Genomic DNA, 13,713 nt, shown 5'->3' with positions numbered 1-13,713 from the left:
ATACTGTGACTAAAAACTAAAAATAAATGTGATGGTTCAATAAATTAAAATAAAACATGAAAAACAGGTGCATTGTACATGCTTAAAAGCGTCAATTATTAAACAATTAGGAATCCGAGACACTTAACATTTTTACTTTGTTTGCTGGATAAAAAGCCCATAAAAATACGCAACTGCAAAACTCAGCATACATATAGTAATTTTTTTACTGTTCCTTGGAACAGTAAAGTCATCATGCTCTCCCCACCATGGGAGAAGGCTCACACGGCGAGGGGGCATTATATATGTAAAAAAAAAAAAAATCCTGTTTCGGACTTTCCTTTTGAAAAGAATGAAAGAATACTGTTTGTCACCGTAGCAAAGAGAACCGCTGTGAAGGCGATTCCTGCCAATGCCTTTTTACATGACCGCCTGCCTGTGGACCCTATATTTCTTGTATCACATTCAGACTTAATATCTTATTAGACAAAATTAAGGGAAGGATAACAGATTACTATATATATGTCCAAGAGTAAGGACATTTCTGGATCTAGGAAAACAATACAATTAAAAAAACACTCTAAAACAGCATTTCATTAGAGCCACTCCGAATCATAAAAACACATAAAACTGGTACCACCTACCTTATCCCTTTAAAAATAATTAAAATAAAAGTTTCATGAATAGCCTTATATTTTTTACATACAGCATGAAAGCATGCCACAGTTTGGATACTGTCAAGTGGGCACTCCCAATGCTATCTGTATCCATCTTACTTGCCAGTCGTGTGTATGCACACTGCCAACAATCTGGGTATAATGGAAACGACATTAGGGTTCAATTTGTTCTGCTCCAAAAATGGTATCATTAAATCCTGCATGTGTAGGAGGCTGGCCTTGTTTGTAGTGGGTACCAATGGTACTTACACCTTATACCAGGTCCAGTTATCCCTTATTAGTAGATTGTAGTAGTGTTCTAGCAGCTTAGGCTGATAGAGGTAGCTTTAGCAGAGGAGCCAAGGCTGAACTAGGAGACATGCAAAGCTCATGCAATACCACTTATATTATATAGGTACTATATCATAAGAAAGACAATACTCATAGTTACTAAAAAGAAAGGTACTTTATTTTAGTGACAATGCGCCAACAAATTCTCAGACGATGTACTCTGTTAGGAGGTAAGTAACATACACAAAATATACACAACTAACCAAATCAGGTAAGTAAAACAGTCAGAAAGTAGTGCAAACTCTGTAAAACACAATAGGATGCTATAGGCCCAGGGGCAACACAAACCATACACTAAGAAAGTGGAATGCGAACCACTATGTAACCCTAGGCAAGTGTAGTGAGTAGAGGGTCGCTGGGGGTGTGAGAAAACACTAAGGGTTTAAAGGAGACCCCACCCCAAGACCCTGGAAAGTAGGAGTAAAGTACTACTATTTCCCCCAAAAACACACTAAAGTCGTGATAAAGGATTTTGCAAGGACCACAACAGACTGCAAAGCACTGAAGACGGATTCTTGGACCTGCAAAGGAAGTGGACCAAGTCCAAGAGTCGTTGAACTGTCCACGGGGGGCAGGAGCCCACTAAACCCCGGATGAAGGTGCAAAATGGCTGTCTCCGGTTGGAAGAAGATGCTGGTTTTGCACCAATGAAAGGAGGTAGGAAGTTCTTCTTCATGCAGAAGATGTCTCACGGCATGCTGGAGGATGCAGAGTTGTTTTCTTGGCAAAATAGCGCAAACAAGCCTTGCTACCTGCAAGAGTCGCAGTTGGAGAAAAAGGGTGCTGCCCGGGCCCAGGAAGGACCAGGATGTCGCCACTTGCGAGAGGAGACAGAGGGAGCCCTCAGCAACGTAGAGAGCCCATGGACAGGAAGGAAGCACCCGCAGAAGTCCTTGAACATGGGTTCAAGAAGACTGAACACAGCGGTTGTCTCAACACTGCAAAGAGAGGTCCCACGACACCGGAGGTCAACTCAGGGAGCTGAGCATCGCAGGACGGAGTGCTGGGGACCTAGGCTCAGATGTGCATGCAGGATTTCTTGGAAATGAGCACAGAAGCCTTTGTAGCTGCAGATCACATGGTGCACAGGATTACTGCCTGCGGAGGGGAGGCAAAGACTAACCTCCTCCAAATTCAGATAGTTGGACCTCTGGACAGTCTGGGTCACTTGGGTCCACCACCTGTGTTCCAGGGGCCACGCTCGTCAGGATGAGAGGGGACCCAGAGTACCGGTGAAGCTGAAGTTTGTTGCCTGCTGAAGCAGGGGGAAGATTCCATCGACCCACGGGATATTTCTTCGTGGCTTCCAGTGCAGGGTGAAGGCAGGCAGCCCCCAGAGCATGCACCACCAGGAAACAGTCGAGAAAGCCAACAGAATTAGGCGCTACCATGTTGCTGGTAGTCTTCTGGCTACTTTGTTGCAGTTTTGCAGGCGTCCTGGAACAGTCAGCGGTTGATCCTTGGCAGAAGTCGAAGAGAGAAGTGCAGAGGAGTCCTGCTGGATTCTTGCAAGTCGTAATCTGAGGAAAAGCCCACTGGAGAGACTCTCAATAGCCCTCAGAGGAGGATTGGCTACCTAGTCAGGTATGCAACTATCAGGAGGGTCTCTGACGTCACCTGCTGGCACTGGCCACTCAGAGGCCTCCAGAGTCCCCCACACCTCTGGAAACAAGATGGCAGAGGTCTGCAATACAGTGGAGGAGCTCTGGGCACCACCCCTGGGGTGGTGATGCACAGAGGAGTGGTCACTCCCCTTTCCTTTGTCCAGTTTTGCGCCAGAGCAGGGACTGGGGGTTCCCTAAACCAGTGTAGACTGGCTTATGCAAGGAGGGCACCATCTGTGCCCTTCAAAGCATTTCCAGAGGCTACCCCTCCCCAGCCTTTAACACCCATTTCCAAAGAGAGAGGGTGTAACACCCTGCTCTCAGAGAAAATGCTTTGTTCTGCCTTCCTGGGACTGGGCTGCCCATACCCCAGGAGGTCAGAACCCTGTCTGTGGAGTGGCAGCAACTGTAGCTGCAGAGAAAACCTCTGGTTTGGCAGTACTGGGGGTCTAAAGTGGAGCCCCCAGGATGAATGGAATTGGCTCCCCAATACCAGATTTGGAATGGGGAGACAATTCCATGATATTAGACATGTTACATGGCCATATTCGGAGTTACGATTGTGAAGCTACATATAGGTATTGACCTATATATAGTGCATGCATGTAATGGTGTTCCTGCATTCACAAAGTCCCGGGAAATGGCCCTGAACTATGTGGGGGCACCTTTGCTAGTGCAAGGGTGCCCTCACACTTAGTAACTTTGAACCTAACCTTCAGCAAGTGACGGTTAGACATATAGGTGACTTAGAAGTTACTTAAGTGCAGTGAAAATGGCTGGGAAATTACGTGTGCGTTATTTCACGCAGGCTGCAGTGGCAGTCTTGCGTAAGGGTTTGTCTGAGCTCCCTAATGGTGGCAAAAGAAATGCTCAGCCCATATGATCTACTGGAACCCCAATGCCCTGGCTACCTAGGTACCATATACTAGGGACTTATAAGGGGGGTCCAGTATGCCAATTAGAATTGGTGAATGTAGTCACTAGCCTATAGTGACAAATCTAAAGGCAGAGAGAGCATGAACACTGAGGTTCTGATTAGCAGAGCCTCAGTGACACAGTTAGGCACTACACAGGCATACACATCAGGCCACAAACTATGAGCACTGGGGTCCTTGCTAGCACAATCCCAGTGGGACAGGCAAAAACATACTGACATACATGTAAAATTGGGGGTAACATGCCAAGAAAGATGGTACTTTCCTACAGCATGCACCAACCAGAACTGGCAAATCCATTTAGTCAACATTAAAAACAACATTGTCAACGGTGATAACCTTTGGAATGCCCCATTTCTCCCCCATCATGCCGCCACAGTCGTTTTTTGTTTACACAGTCGTCTTGACAACTGCTGAATTTACTAATTTCTCTCTCAAACTTCCTCTTCACCACCTCCTCCTTCCACCCACTCCTCACCTGGTGTATTTTTATAAAGAGGACTTCCCCTCCTAGGGTTGTTATATTAATATCTTAACTCAATTGTTTCATAAATGTTGCCGAAATGGCCCCTGTACGGTGGCTCAGCCTGATAATCATGCTCTGGAGCCATGACAATCATTCTATGTTATAACTTATATTCCTTCAATTATATAACAATTATCCGCTCTACCCATCATAAGAATGCATTTGCTCTTTTCATAATTATCAGTGTTGCATACATTTATTTCCACTTATACCAAGGATTGATTCTGTGCCTTCAAATTACTAGACAGACTGTTCAAATGCTTTGCTGATAGATGTCACATCTAGACTTATTTCTGCAGTTCGTATTTGCAAGGCTGCTTCCCTTCCTGTCAATGTCCGTATTTTAGAGCCAGTTAAACGTCTGTGGCTCCCCTACTGAGTCTAACATTTTGAACAAAGATTTTTCCATACAAAATGGACTTTCCCCTTGTTCAGTTGTCATCGTCCTGCTTCACCATTTGTTCTCACGCATTTAGTTCCAAAAGGGCAGTCTGAAACTCCTAAGCTGTAATCGTTGGTCTGTGATACCAATTTATAAGTATATGAAAAATTATAATTTTTTACTTGAGATGGAACCTTAAAATCTTTACCCAATTCAAAATTAGTTATGTCCAAGAAAACATTATCAGTCAGGGTGGATATTCAGCCTCAAAACAGCTATCAAGGTGGCACATGTGTTTTTGGTGACAACAAAATTCCTATTTGCTTAGTTATTAAATCTCTATAGTGTGTTTGTTAAAAACACTGTACAAAGTCCCTATGAGATGGGACAATAACAACTAATAATCTGAGTACAAAGAACAATAAAAGAAAGAAATAAGGGACTAATAGGAAAGAAACAAAGTGAAAAAATAAAAATCAGTGATCACGTGAAACAATTGTAATCACTAAATCTACATAAAAATAAAAAAAAATCAGATTCTAAACTCAACTTCAAAATGAAGAGGGGAGACAATTGCAGCAGCTAGGACAGGGCGACGACAAAAAACCCTGGAACAAAGGTCCTTCCCACTAGTTGTTAAGGGAATGGCCCTGGACTTCACAGAGATATTAAAGTAATTATGGCTATGTCACATAAAAAAAAGGCAGAAACTGTGGCAAATGAAGAGACACGTGGGCTAGACAAGGCCAGCATGTAAAGCAGCAACCAAAGCAACAGAAACTCCTTGGCCTCCCCCCAACAAAAGATAAGGTGAGGCTTATGGGGTCAGACCACACTCATGGTGTAGCAGCCATGTGAATCCCTCCCTGGATTTCCATGATTTTTCTGATTGCGATACAACAGGGAAAGGGAGGAAGAACTAATTTGGGAAGCCTTACCTGTGTAGATCACCAAACATGATCTCAGAATGCCTTATGAGAGGGTAAATGTTGGAACGTGGATTATTGGTAAGGGCAGGTAAGTACCTACACTTAGCAGTAGGTCACTAACCCCCACTAGGTCCAGTTAGGTCTAAATAAATTAACCCCAGCTCAACCCTTGGTAGCTTGGCAAAGAGCAACAAGGCTTAACTTAGAAGACAAACTGTGTAAAGCATTCATATATCACAAAACAATAATTAAATAAAACACAGGAAACAGTTTAAAAGTCCAAAAGCAATTTATAAAAATAGCAAGCCAATTTCGACTCAACATCGTCGGATTGCCTTTCTCGGAGCACCCGGTGAAATCCTGGAAGTCTGGGGCTCCAGAGCTTTTTTGTGGGACAAAACTCCAAATCGTGGGGGGGGTGTCACGGTTGACGTAAGCCGGCTTGACTCACAATGTCAGGTCGGTCCCTTTATGGAGATTTTTACCAAACGTTCTCCAATCTTCTCCAAACTTCTGGATCTTCTTCCAGAAAGTCTTTGAAGGTCATTTAGGAGTCCAGAGCTCACCACAAGGTTCCAGAAGCTGTGAGCTGCTCCTTGTGGGGTAGGACTCAAACTCCCCGAATGCACCTAGCTCAAACTTAAAAATGACCACTGGACAGTGGTCAGCTGGTCAGTTTCTTCAGGCTTTGATGCAGGGGACTCTGGTTAGCCATTTTCTACTTGTAGCACACAGGGAGTCCCTTCTTGAACCAGTTGAAGCCAGGCAAAGTCCTTTTTGTGGTGAAGCCAAAGTGTGCAGTTGGTGCAGTCCTTCAGAGTGCAGTGCCCAGGTGCAGATCAGAGGTCCAGCAGAGCATTCCTTCTTCTTCTTGTCTTGTTCCTGGTAGGGATCTGAAGTGTGGGGACAGCTCTGCCATATTTATCCTTCCTCCTGGGGTGAAAAGCATGGGGGCAAATGTTCAACCACAGGAAGGCCACCACCCTCTTAGATGACCACTTCCAGGGAAATGTGGCAAAAATCTATCTCAGGGAGTAACATTCCTCAAAAATCCAACATGGCAGAAATTCAATTTTGGAGGTTAGGTCTGGCTGAACTCACCCACTAGTGTGTCTAAATTCCCTTAGTACATCCCTTTCTGGCCCTCTCCTAATCTAATCAAGGGGCACCTCGTTGTCTGGGTTTGCAGGAAATGGGGGAGTTCCAGAGCTGCTCCAAATGTCCTTCCCTCATTTGAAGTCCAGTTCGGTTGCTCTCCCCCATCCTGTTTTACCATCTGCTGAGGCACATCTCCTCCCCCAGGCACTTCCTTTGTCCTCAGCCCAGCTCACTTCAGACCTCACCAAGGCACCTCAGCAGTGCACCTATGAGTGTACTACCTATGCTGTGGTACCTAAACCTACATGCCCTACCATATACTAGGGACTTATAGGTAGGTTGCCATAGCCAATTATAATTACCCTAATATGTATATCCACTTTATACAAAGCACTGACCCTAGGACTGGTTAGCACTACCCAAGGCACAGCCAAGAGTCAGTAACCACCAGTATCTGTCCAAAATGTTTGTGGGTGACAAGGCAAAAAGGAGGACTTTCCTACAGTAAAAATCTGGTCTTTTTGTTCTAAATTATTTAATGAGCCTTGGGTAGTGGAAGTTCTTGCATAGAAAGATGTACTATGTCATCTTGATACCTCACTTAAAATCATTAAGACTACTGTCTACATTTTCTAAAAGGTTTTTAAATATTGCATTTTCAAGGAGGGGCAATATAGATTTACAATTAACAAACGAGTGTTGATATCAACACTTTTGTGAGGAAAAATGATCACAACTGCAAGAATATTACGTTTAAGGTTAGCAATTTTCGTCTTGATACATCTCACTTCATTAACAGTCAATATGATTAGGCCACCAGATGGTGTTCAAAATGAGAAAAGCTGTCTTAGGAAGGACCCATTCAAAGAAACAGGAGCTACCTGTGACTATATTATCTGCCATCGCTGAGGCCCATCCTGCAGTGGAGACTTAATTATGGACAGACTGAGGTGCTGTGGCAAAAAATGCTGCAAAGAGGACAATGAATACATTTCTCCTTGTGGTTTACTAAGTGTGAAACGAATAGAGTTCCCCTAATTGTGCCAGAGTGGGAATCCATGCATCCTCACGTGCATCAGAGTATAGGGTAAGAAGCAAGCCAGCTGCATAGTGGCTCTGGAAAGGCTATGTAATGAGCCAAGTCTCTGATTTTGTCAAGGACCCAGGAAGCCCCAGGCATGAGTGAGGACTACACAGACACGCTACAAGGACTTGTCCCACATCATCCAATAGATTCCAATGTTTTGTGATCAAATTTAATTATTTCTGGCTCTGAATGAAGTTTCCATCAATCAATCAGGATTTGTAAAGTGCGGCTAATCACCTGTAAGGGTATCCAGGCGCTGAAAGCACAGTTGCTTAGGGAATAGCCAGATCTCGAAACCTTTCCTGAATTTCAGTAGAGAGGATGAGGTCTGTAAGTGAAGGGGGAGTTTGTTCCAGGATTTTACTGTGAGATGGGAGAAGGAGCATCCTCTACCGTTGCTTCGACGGATGCAGAATGTGTGTGCGAAGGAGAGGGAGGAAGAGCGCAGGTTTCTGAAGGGTTGGCGGAAGTTCAGGAGGTGGTTGATGTATGCTGGTCCTTGGTTATTAGGGGCCTTGTAGGTGTGGAGCAGCAACTTAAATTGACATCTCTTCTGAACGGGGAGCCAGTGGAGCTTCTTGGGGGGGGATAGTGTGGGGCCACATGGGAAGGTTGAGGATGTGCCTGGCTGCTGCATTTTGAATGATCTGTAGTCTCTCCAGGAGGTGCATGGTCATTCCTACATAGAGTGCGTTGCCGTAGTTCAGCAGGCTGGTGACTAGGGCTTGAGTGACGGTTTGTCTGCTCTGACGGGGAGCCATTTGCAGATCTTATGGAGCATGTGAAGAGTGAGGAAGCTGGTGGAAGAGACATGCACAGGCTCCCATTGCCAGACTTACGGGCGAAGCAGGCCGCTCAGATCAATCACGACGCTGCTTTGTGATTGGCTGGGATCCTGTGCAGCTGGTAAGAGGATGGAAGGGAGACAAACACGTCTCCCCTCGAAGGTAAGCGGTTTTTTTTTTTTTTTAAACCCTCCCCCTCAACCCTTTGTACTCTGTCCCGCCCTGCCACCTCTGTTCACTGGCAGCCACCACTGCATCTTGGTAGCCGTATATTTCCAGTACTGGCCCGCACCCTATGGACCTCACTGCAGCTGGCTCTGAGAACTTCCCTTGTTCTTATCTGATTCAAGATAGAACTTTAAAAAAAATGTATTTGATAAAATGTACACAGCCACTCAATGCCATCCATTTTGCATCTTCCCAGCTTTATAACCAAGAGATCGTCTGAGTGAGAGAGCTCTATAAATCCTCTCAATATAGGAACATGTATCCCGTGTATTAGGCAAGATGTTTCCCTGTTGTTATAGAAGTCTAGCTGACTAATATCATGGACGTCATTTAGGGGTCGCAGCTGCGACCCCTGGCTTACCCCTTGGGACCCCTGGCACTGCCTTTGCGACCCCTGGCCTCAAAGGGGCAAGTTTAGTGCCTGGAATAGAGCAGCAGCTCCTTCATAGCTCCTCCCTATGGATGTCATTCTCCTTGTTTTCTATGAAGTTTTTATTACACTGATTGTGAAGAAAAATATAACTTTCACTTTTATTTTAATAAAAATGGAGCTGAAATAGGACTTTTCCTGACAGCTGAGGTAAGTAAAAAAAAAAAAGTAAAAAAATGCTTTTAAATGTATGTTGTGTACTTGTTTACAGGTTACAGTGTGTTTACGTGAGGGAGTGTGTATGTGTGAATGTGTGTGCGTGTGAAAGTGAAGGTCAAAGGGTGTGTGATGTCACTTCTGCTATCCCTGGCATTTTGGTGAACTGACTTTCATGACTAATATGTTTTTGAGTTTCTATATTCCTTTACTAGGTAGTAAAAAAATCAACGCAGAAATATTATTGTATGTAACATTTGCTTTAATCAATATGCCTTGCAGTTCTAACAGTTTATAGGAAAAGGTAATTCTGAACTCTTTCAGGGTTCGAGAAGGGCAAATATTAGGACATTCATAAAGCGTTGCAGTTTCAAAAACTTTGCATACATTTTGAGACTCTTTATTAGTCAGATGGTATGAGTGTGAGTACCAGGGCTGAAAATACAGATTTTACCCGGTACTTCTGCCTGTGTTACTGCTTATTATGAGTTTCCAGGTCGAGAATTATAGTGTTGGAAAGTGGGTTATTGGCAGTGGTAAGCATGAACCTACTACTGGCAATAAGGCCACTAACTAAATATAGGTTCAGTAAAGGTCTCAGTAAATTAGCCCCTTGCTCAACCCTTGGTAGCTGTAACCGAGCAGGCAGGCCTAACTTAGTAGACAAGAGTGCAAAGCATTCAAAAATACCAATACAGCCTAATAAGTGATACACAACACACAATAAAAATCCCACACCACTTTATAAAAATAGGTTATATTTCTATGAGTAAATAGACACTGAAACAACAAAAATCCAATGAAGGGAACCAGAGATATGCATTTTAAAAGAATAAACACTTTCTAGAACTTGGAAACACAAAGTGCCAACTTTACCAAAATTCTCCAAACTTCAGGAGGTGTTTCCTGAAGTCCTCCTTGCGGGTACAAAAGGTCCAAAAAACAAATCCAAGGGTCTGGAATCTCCTGGTTGGTCCTTGAAAAGTTGGACCACAATTCCCACAATGCACCTGGCCAAATCCTTAAAAGTCCACTAGATGCACTCCAGGCTGGGGACTCTTGCTGGGGATGATGCAGGTGAAGCTCTGTTAACCTGTAGCTGCAGGGAGCCCACTCCTGAGTCCTTCTTGAAGCAAGGCACCGTCTCCAAGTCTGTAGTATCAGATTGTGCAGCAGGCACTGTTCACTCAGGAGTGCAGGTCAACGGTGCAGATCCAGATTCCAGCAGATTCTTTCTCTTGTAGTTTCAGGCAGCAGATCTGAGAGGCTATGCACCTCTCACATATTTATTCCCAGCTCCTGGGCATCAGGAAGGGGAGCACCCAACCAATAGAATGCAGAGTGACACCCAGATGCATGCCCACTTCCTCCAAAGTGTGGCATAGTCCTGTCCCAGAAAGCACCATTCTTCCAAAATCCATGATGTCTGAAATTAAAAGCGGACTAAACCATCCTCCACAATGGCTCATTTCCATAGCTCTCCTCCTCCTAACATCTGCAAATTCCTTCCTTAAGCCTGGTTTGTGGCTGAGGGGTCCAGAAGGTGGAGGTTAGTTGATCTGGCATTCCCTCCTGTCTTGCTCTCCTTTGAGGCTGTATGTTTTATTACCCCTCCCCCTGCTCTGGCATTCCTGTGTAGCCCCAGAGCTGCCCTTCACCGGATATGCTGTCCCCTGGACAGCCACTTATCACTTAATCAAGCAGCTCTGCTAATCCTGTTAGCACTGACCAATCAGAGGGGACCTTCAAGACTGGATTTTGGCTTACAGAAAGAAAAGCTTTATAACTTATTTTCTGTACAAGTTGTGATAAATTCACTAATGTCAAATTGCTGGATTTATCAAAACAAATATTTTAAGTCCTTGAATTCATTTTCTGCGCTTTTCCTTACTATTATTACCATGTATTACAATATAGCAATGATAGCCTATGAAGGCCAGTATCTATAATGGGGGAAAATGAAATGATCAGTTTTTCCCTAACCAGTGTTTATAAAACATCTTTTATAAGGCCCCTACTTATCGTTACATGACGCCCCCCCCCCCCCCCCTGCACCTGGGACACCTAGGGGAGACCCCGGGGGTACCTAACATGTGAAAATAAGGTAGATCATCACATTTAAAATGCCAACAGCACCAAAGTCGAATTGGCCACTATTTCCATTTAAATGCAGTCTGCAGAGTCAGGCTGCATTTAAAAATGAGAGATAACCTCCAGCAGTGCCCACATCCAAAGGGCAACAATTCTGCTGGGCCTCTACTTCCATGCCCTATTATGTACTAGGGTCTTATAGGAAGTTGGCACCCCCTTGTCACATTTTTTACTAAGGACATATAGGGGCTGTCATGCAAATGGTAGGAATTTAACTTTTAAAGACAGGCTGCAAAGCAGGTCTGCATTTAAAAGGACATGAAGCACACAGCAGTGCATACATGAAAGTGCAGAAATTCTTCTGGGCCTCTAATCTCCATGCCCTATTTTATACTAGAAGCTTATAGGTAGATTGTACACCCTTGCCCTATTATATACTAGGGACTTACAGGGTCTGTCAGGCCAATTAGAAGGGTACCCTAATACCTAGTGTACTCTACTACATGTGAATGTTTTAACATAGCACTGGCCTGGGTCTGGCCAACAGAGCCCAGGGTGCAGTGAGTCAGTTATCATCAGCACCAGTCAGGAACAAAAAAATGGGGATGAACAGGGCAAAAAGATGACTTTGCAACATATGGAAAACATCTGCATCCTGGAATCAACAGGCCCATTCCCGCATTACGAGGCCTTTACAGTGCACATTTTCTATCTGCATTGATGCAGAAGGCAATATTGCTGGTATGGCAGTTGAATTTGCCAAGTATGTTCCCGACTCCTGGTTACCACTCACCCTAACTTGTGATGAGGCCCATAGTTGTAAGGAATCAGCACTCGGCAGTAGCAGCATAGCGTGGATGTGACTGAGGTGTACTCTAGTATAAATGTCTGCTCCACTATTACACTTTCTCCTGCAAGACTTCATTTCACCTCCGGCTGCACATTTGCTTGATTCTCTGCCCTGCAGCCACTTCAGTACTTTGCCCTCTGGACACATCAAGGACCTTGGGGCAGGAGGGTCACAGACTCTCCTCACTTGTCTGGAATGCGCTGGGAGCTGCCACACGCCGTCAGGTGGTCATACTTTTTTCCGCACCCTCTCCAGTGTCAGTCAGTAACCGGATCGCATGTTGTGTTCTCAGAATATCCGCAGCTGAAGCCTGTGATGGGCAGGGCAGTGTATTTTTCCTATCATAAGTGAAGATTGGATTTCAAGAGACAGAGGCCAAAATACCAGCGGCACAGGTCTGGAATGGCATTTATGACCTCTGAGGCTTCCTCCTGGAGGGTGTCTACACAATCAAGCGATTGGCAACAAAACAAACGAGCTTTCCCAGTTTACCTCTTCGTCTACACCTTCAATACCTCTGCATTTCAGGGAACGGGTTTGAAGAACTAAAGCCACTCTACCTGCAGCGCTTAGAGTCTCTGGCTTGTGTCATTCCTGATTCCTGCCCTTCATGCCGCAGTCCACTGGAGCTGTACCCACACAGAAACCTAAGTTGACCCCTCAGAGACCACCATGGAACGCCCTATGGTCTTGTCCTCAGATGCTATAGTCTCAGCTGCAAAGTTAGATTTATAACTGAATAATGATGCCGTTTTGTACTATTGCAGAGAGCTTATAGAGCTGACTCTCACGCCTAAGCTGCCTTATCAGAGTGTCCGACCGAGTTCGGCCATTCCATCCAGCCTGGGGATTGCATTTACACCAAAGGACCCTACCAAATCCTGCTCATCACTAACACCGCCGTCAAATACTGTGCATGGTCTGGGATGTGAATCCACTCTTCCCAGAGCAAGCAAGCGGCACTGCCTAGAGGTGAACACGCCCACTCCTCTGTTTCCGGTTCTGCATCCAGTCCCAGGCAGGGGCCTATTGCCAGAACAAGCCCTGTTGCTGCTCCATTTCCTGCTAGTGAGCCAAGCCACCAGTGCCCACCTTCTGCTCCATCCACACACCATGGCTCATTGTTACCACTTCTGTCAGAGGCGAGCAACGTTCTCCTGGACACTGAATCCCTCTCTGGGTCTGACCTGCTATCTTTGCTGCAGCCCTGAGAACATGGCTGGGGTGGTATTAATCATCGCTGTGGAATGGGGAGTAATCCAAAGGTCTAAGTGCACTGAGCCAAAGAATACTGTAGTTTGAGGCGATCAGTGGCCTACAAACCTGGAAGAGCCTTTTAAATACACCTAGTAATCCAACACTCGGAAGCTGACGTTTACAAGCGCAGAGCATAGGGAGGGTCTCAATCACTGGAGGGGACTCGACAAACCACATTGTGCTGATGAGACCCTCTGCTTCACTCCATAGGGTCGAGACATTGAAGCAACCACAGAGGCGATACCTACGAAATTACATCAAAACCTTCATGCAAATACTTTTTTTTAAACCTGGTTGCTCTTACAAATCTGTGACACTGCAGCTGCTATTGTGTCTATTTTGTGTCTAAATGTATATATACTTAGTGCA

At 44.9% G+C, this 13,713-nt stretch overlaps 1 protein-coding gene across 1 annotated transcript in view; it reads right to left on the bottom strand.

The window, feature by feature from the left end:
• TEAD4 (TEA domain transcription factor 4) overlaps window positions 1–13,713 on the bottom strand; it is a 421,536-nt gene that overhangs the window by 181,335 nt on the left and 226,488 nt on the right. The window lies entirely within an intron of this gene.

Source organism: Pleurodeles waltl, chromosome 4_1 (assembly GCF_031143425.1).
Source record: "Pleurodeles waltl isolate 20211129_DDA chromosome 4_1, aPleWal1.hap1.20221129, whole genome shotgun sequence".
Classification (NCBI taxonomy): domain Eukaryota; kingdom Metazoa; phylum Chordata; class Amphibia; order Caudata; family Salamandridae; genus Pleurodeles; species Pleurodeles waltl.
This window is presented reverse-complemented; position numbering and strand designations above follow the sequence as displayed.